The sequence below is a fragment of the Bison bison genome, unplaced genomic scaffold (genome assembly GCF_000754665.1).
Source record: "Bison bison bison isolate TAMUID 2011002044 unplaced genomic scaffold, Bison_UMD1.0 scf7180017863447, whole genome shotgun sequence".
Taxonomy (NCBI): domain Eukaryota; kingdom Metazoa; phylum Chordata; class Mammalia; order Artiodactyla; family Bovidae; genus Bison; species Bison bison.
In genome coordinates, this window is record NW_011494019.1 from 27030 (window position 1) to 34254 (window position 7225).

Sequence of the window (7225 nt, forward strand, 5' to 3'; positions counted from 1 at the left end):
CTCCCAAAGCTTGCTCAAACTCATATCCATCGAGTTGGTGATGTCATCCAGCCATCTCATCCTCTATAGTCCCCTTCTCCTCCTGCCTTTAATCTTTCCCAGCATCAGAGTCCTTTCCAATGAGTCAGTTCTTTACATTAGGTGGCCAAACAATTGGAGCTTCACTTTAGCATCAGTCCTTCCAATGAATATTCAGGACTGATTTTCTTTAGGACTGATTGGTTGGTTCTCCTTGCTGTCCAAGGAACTCTCAAGAATACTAACGCATATATATGGAATTTAGAAAGATGGTAACAATAACCCGGTGTACGAGACAGCAAAAGAGACACTGATGTATAGAACAGTCTTATGGACTCTGTGGGAGAGGGAGAGGGTGGGAAGATTTGGGAGAATGGCAATGAAACATGTAAAATATCATGTAGGAAACGAGTTGCCAGTCCAGGTTCGATGCATGATGCTGGATGCTTGGGGCTGGTGCACTGGGAGGCCCAGAGGGATGGTATGGGGAGGGAGGAGGGAGGAGGGTTCGGGATGGGGAACACATGTATACCTGTGGCGGATTCATTTTGATATTTGGCAAAACTAATACAATTATGTAAAGTTTAAACATAAAATAAAATTAGAGAAAAAAAATAAAATGACAATATATAAAGAAAAAAAAAAAAAAAGAATCTTCTCCAACACCACATTTCAAAAGCATCAATTCTTTGGTGCTCAGCTTTCTTTTTGTCCAACTCTCATAACTATACATGACTATTGGAAAAACCATAGCTTGACTAGATGGACCTTTGTCGACAAAGTAATGTCTCTGCTTTTTAATATGGTGTCTAGGTTGGCCATAGCTTTTCTTCCAAGGAGCAAGTGTCTTTTAATTTCATGACTGCAGTCACTGTCCACAGTGATATTGGAGTCCAAGAAAATAAAGTCTGTCACCATTTTCATTGTTTCCACATCTATTTGCCATGAAGTGTTGGGATAGGATGCCATGATCTTAGTTTTTTGAATGTTGAATTTTAAGCCAACTTTTTTTACCCTCCTCTTTCACTTTCATCAAGAGGCTCTTTAGTTCTTCTTCACTTTCTGCCATAAGGGTGGTGTTATCTGCATATCTGAGGTCATTGATAAAGAGCTTATAGATAATATCATACTTCAGGAATGGCATGTAGATTCAGACAGAAATTTTCCAATTGCCTGTCTCAGATATTTTTATTATTATCAGATAGATAGAAATATCTCTTTAAAGAGTGCCTTTTAATTAAGACTTTTCTGAATGTAAAAAGAAAATAGCACAAATAAATTATGTCCTTTCTTATAAATATGCTGTGAATGTCCAGAAGTGGTTCACATATATGTATCATTTTCTCCGTCATTTCTTCAAAACTTTAAACAAGAACACCAAAGAATGGAAAGAGAAAATTGCTCATCCTTAACTGAATTCATATTTAGGGGAATTACTGATAAGTCTGGGATTAAAGTGATCCTATTTATCATGTTTTTTGTTGTTTATCTCATTAACATTCTGGCAAATCTTGGAATGATTATTTTAATTAGGATGGATCCCTAGATGCATATACCCTTGTACTTTTTCCTCAGTTACCTCTCTTTCTCTGACCTCTGCTATTCCACAGCCATTGGCTCCAAGATGCTGGTGGACCTATTTGCCAGTTCAATTCAGTTCAGTCACTCAGTCATGTCCAACTCTTTGTGACCCCATGGACCGCAGCACACCAGGCCTCCCTGTCCATTACCAACTCCCAAACGCATACCCATTGAGTCAGTCGTGCCATCCAACCATCTCATCCTCTGTCATCTCTTCTCTTCCTGCCTTCAATCTTTCCCAGCATCAGAGTCTTTTCCAATATATCAGTTCTTCACATCATGTGGCCAAAGTATTGGAGTTTCAGCTTCAGCATCAGTCCTTCCAATGAACATTCAGGCCTGATTTCCTTTAGGATGGATTGGTTGGATCTCCATGCAATCCAAGGGACTCTTAAGAATCTTTTTCCAACACCACAGTTAAAGGCATCAATGCTTTGGTGCTCAGCTTTATTTATAGCCCAAATCTCACATTCATACATGACTACTGAAAAAACCATAACCTTGACTAGATGGACTTTTGTTGGCAAAGTAATGTCTCTGCTTTTTAATATGCTGTCTAGGTTGGTGCAAGGAGCAAGTGTCTTTTAATTTCTTGGCTGTGGTCACCATCTGCAGTGATTTTGGAGCCCCCCGAAATAAAGTCAGCCACTGTTATCACTGTTTCTCTATCTATTTGCCATGAAGTGATGGGGTCAGACGTCATGATCTTAGTTTTCTGAATGTTGAGCTTTAAGCCAACTTTTTAACTCTCTTCTTTCACTTTCCTCAAGAGGCTCTTTAGTTCTTCACTTTCTGCCATAAGGGTGGTGTCATCTGCATATCTGAGGTTATTGATATTTCCCCCTATTTGCCAAGAACAAGTCAATCTCTTTCTAAGGCTGTGCTCTGCAATTCTTGGCCTTCTGTATCTTTGCTGATTCTGAGTGTCTCCTGCTGGCTGTCATGGCCTATGACTGGCACAAGACCATCAGCAGCCCCTTGCTCTATGTGGTCAGCATGTCCAGCAGGGTGTGCTCCCTATTCATGGATGGGGTTTTCCTGGTGGGGATAACAGTTTCTCAGATACACACAGCATTAGCATTCTATTTATGCTTCTGTGGGTCAAATGTGATTAACCATTTTTTCTGTGATTTACCTCCTCTTTTTTTTCCTTTTTTCCCGGTCCTCCTCAGATACAGAGGTCAATGAGTTAGTGATATTCCCTGCTTTGGGTTCTACTGAACTGAGTACTATTTCAGGAGTCCTTGTTCTTATTTTTATATCATCCTTTCAGTCTTGAAAATCCACTCTGCTGAAGGGAGAGTCAAAGCTTTTATCACCTGCACCTTCCACTTAACTGAAAGGTCAATTTTCCAGGGAACTATGCTTTTTATATATTTCAGGCCAAGTTCATCCTACTCTCTAGATGAAGACAAAATGACTTCTTTGTTTTACACTCTTGTGATTCCCCTCCTAAATCCTCTGATATTTAGCCTATGGAACAAAGATGTAAAAGAGGCCTTAGTAAAATTGAAAGCTAAACTATATTTTAAAATATTTGTATTATGCATATGTGCACACAACCACATGCATATAGCAATTGTGTAATTAAAATTATATGGCATGACACATGAGAAACAACTTTCTCAAGTTCCTAAGTGAATAATTATTTGTATTATACTCCACTGTTAAGACTGGAAGAGGAAATGGCGACCCACTCCAGTATTCTTGCCTGGAGAATCCCTATAGAGATAAGAGCCTGGTGGGCTACAATCCATGGGGTCACAAAGAGTCAGACATGACTGAGTGACCAAGTCAGCTTCACTGCTAAGAAATATTGTGGGTTTCCTCAGATATCATGCTTAGTATGTGGGCAGGGTTTATATATGGCACTTACCAATTTTGAAAAATCTTTTGACTTTTCTACTTATGCTAATTTTTGTCCATTTGTCATTCAAACATTTCAGTCTCACTAAAACATTATGCAATGTCTTAAAGGTTTTGTCATAAAGTAAATCAAAGATTTACTGAGCGATCTTCAGAACTCAGGCTTTTTATATTTTCTATATTAATGAATTTAAGCTGATACTAGTAGTAGACATTAATGAACTAAGCAGTTTGGTAATGAATGAGCCACAAAATCATCAAGGGATAAAAAATTTAAGGGCATTTGTGAGACATTATGGCATGTTAGGAAAACTTTTCTTTGTGGAAAAAGCTACAAACATAAAATTCTTATTTTATATAAAAAATGTATAGGTTTTTATTTCTACCATATTTTATCACTTCACTGAACTCTTTTGGAACTGTTACTCATAAAAGGCAGCCTAACTGAAAATATTGTCTGAAAATTAAAGCCTAAGACAAACAGGGCATCAGTGGATTGGCAGGTATTGTGCAGTAAATAAACATGTAATCTAGTTAATTTGTCTCCATTCAAATGTCAGATGTATATTACAACATCTAAAGACTGATTTAACCTACATATTGGTCCATTTTATTGGATCTAATAAATATGATACAAAAAAAGAAAAATAATTAAGCTCATTAAATGGAAGTCAAAAATAGTATTGCAGCAGACAACATTTGATTAAAATGGGCTTCCTTGTCTGGAATTGGATAACTTAAAGAACTGAGTGTTTTTTAGGAAATTTACAATTCAAATCCAAGTTGTGGCAATGGCATTGAGATGCTCTTCTATTCCACGAATATTCTTAAAATTCCACAAAAATAGGGAACAGCATATCAAAAGACTCTGATGTATTCTAGGCTGTCTACTTCAGTCCTCATCACTAACTTTCCTTCTTTGCATAGAACGTCCCTTTTACACATCATTGATGACTGATGGAAAATATCTGTATTGTCAGTTATTACTTCTTGTCTTTCATTTCTAATTTTATTGACTTGAGTCTTCTCTTTGCTTCTCTTGACGAGTCTGACTGAAGGTTTATCAACTTTGTTTATATTCTCAAAGAACCAGATTTTAGTTTCACTGATATTTGTTATTATTTTATTTATATTTTTCATTTATTTATGCTCTGATCTTTATGTTTTGGTTCCTTTTATTAACTTCAGGTTTTGTTTATTCTTTCTCTAAAGAGGAGAGTGAAAATTTTGGCTTAAAGTTCAACATTCAGAAAACTAAGATCATCGTATCTGGGCCCATCACTTCATGGCAAATAGATGGGGAAACAGTGGACACAGTGGCTGACTTTATTTTTCTGGGCTCCAAAATCACTGCAGATGGTGATTGCAGCCATGAAATTAAAAGATGCTTACTCCTTGGAAGGAATGTTATGACCAACCTAGACAGCATATTAAAAAGTGAAGACATTACTTTGTCAACAAAGGTACATCTAGTCAAGGCTATGGTTTTTCCAGTGATCATGTATGGATGTGAGAGTTGGACTATAAAGAAAACTGCAGCTGTGGCTGCTGCTAAGTTGCTTCAGTCCTTCCGACTCTGTACGACTGCATAGACGGCAGCCCTCGCGTCCTTGGGATTCTCCAGGGAAGAACACTGGAGTGGGTCGCCATTTCCTTCTCCACTGCATGAAAGTGAAGTGAAACTGAAGTCACCCAGTTGTGTCCGACTCTTAGCGACCCCATGGACTGCAGCCTACCAGGCCCCTCCATCCATGGGCTTTTCCAGGTAAGAGTACTGGAGTGGGTTGCCATTGCCTTCTCCTAAAGAAAGCTGAGCACCGAAGAATTGATGCTTTTGAACTGTGGTGTTGGAGAAGACTCTTGAGAGTCCCTTGGATTGCAAGGAGATCCAACCAGTCCATCCTAAAGGAGATCAGTCCTTGGTGTTCATTGGAAGGACTGATGTTGAAGCTGAGACTCCCATACTTTGGCCACCTGATGCGAAGACTTGACTCATCTGAAAAGACCCTGATGCTGGGAAAGGTTGAAGGCAGGAGGAGAAGGGGATGACAGATGATGAGATAGCATCACTGACTCAATGGACATGAATCTGGGTGAACCCAGGGAATTGGTGATGGACAGGAAGGCCTGGCATGCTGCGATTTATGGGGTCTCAAATGAGCGACTGAACTGAACTGAATTAAGATTTTCTCTAAAATACATGATGAAACTTTGTTTACTAGAGGTGAACATTTTTATTTTAGTGAAAAGAAAAAAAAAAAACTGAGAAAACAATAAAATATATCTAAGAAACTCATACTGCAAAATATTAGTACCTGTGACTAAACTCATGATGTTTTCTTGGGTGTGGTTTTATCTTCTGGCACATTCAATGTTGTCTCTGGAATAATTTAGGGTATATTTCTATGTCTGTGTCAGAGCTCTGGATTTTTCAATTTTTTTGTTCTCAGAAATATGTGAAAAATATGCTAGTGGTAAAGAATCCACCTGCCAATACAGAAGGCACAATAGATGTGGGAAAGATCCCTGGGTGGGTAAGATCCCCTGGAGGAGGAAATGGCTTCCAGTCTAGTATTCTTGCCTGAAAAATTCCATGGACAGAGGAGCCTGGTGGGTTACAGTCCATGGAGTCACAAAGATTTGGACACAACTGAGCAACTGAGCACAACACGGTTTCATATGTGGGATTATTGAGACAGAAATATAGATTTTTCCTATTATTTTTTTGTCCCTATCTCTTCAGAGTTCAGTCCCATACTTGATTAAATTTTCCCACTTATCCAACATTTATCACATATGCCTAACCAATTCCAATAGAAGTACACTGTTTTAACTTCATAATAGATAGTACAAACATATGTGTGTATTGTGCATATTGTATACGCACAATACACACATATACATATCCATTAAATTTATTGTGACAATTAAAAATTCTATATAAAGATAGGAAAATCCAACTTGACTCACACTGCTCGGAAAGGACCATGTATTCTTGTATAAACTCAGATTTTAAACATAAAAAAGACCTTAATGAATGCATTTACATGTAAAATATTCTGAACAGAGGCATTATATTCCTTTCCTTTGATGTATATTCATTTATTTCATTCATCTACTGGTTTATATACAGCTATTCATACTTATGTTGCTATTTTCCATGTTAATTTAGTGGAAAGAGATACTGTTTATATACAAAATTGTTTTTATTTATTTTTTTAACTTAATTTAATTTTATTTTTTAACTCTACAATATTGTATTGGTTTTGCCATATATCAAAATGAATCTGCCACAGGTATACATGTGTTCCCCATCCTGAACCCTCCTCCCTCCTCCCTCCCCATACCATCCCTCTGGGTCGTCCCAGTGCACTAGCCCCAAGCATCCAGTATCGTGCATCGAGCCTGGACTGGCGACTCATTTCATATATGATATTATACATGTTTCAATGCCATTCTCCCAAATCATCCCACCCTCTCTCTCTCCCAAAGAGTCCAAAAGACTGTTTTATACATCAGTGTCTCTTTTGCTGTCTTGTATACAGGGTTATTGTTACCATCTTTCTAAGTTCCATATATATGCGTTAGTATACTGTATTGGTGTTTTTCTTTCTGGCTTACTTCACTCTGTATAATAGGCTCCAGTTTCATCCACCTCATTAGAACGGATTCAAATGTATTCTTTTTAATGGCTGAGTAATACTCCATTGTGTATATGTACCACAGCTTTCTTATCCATTCATCTGCTGATGGGCATCTA

General features: G+C 37.8%; 1 pseudogene; it reads left to right on the plus strand.

Annotated features, from left to right (window-relative positions):
* Nucleotides 1–1402: 1402 nt before the first annotated feature.
* Nucleotides 1403–3186, plus strand: LOC104983842 (annotated as a pseudogene).
* Nucleotides 3187–7225: the final 4039 nt, after the last annotated feature.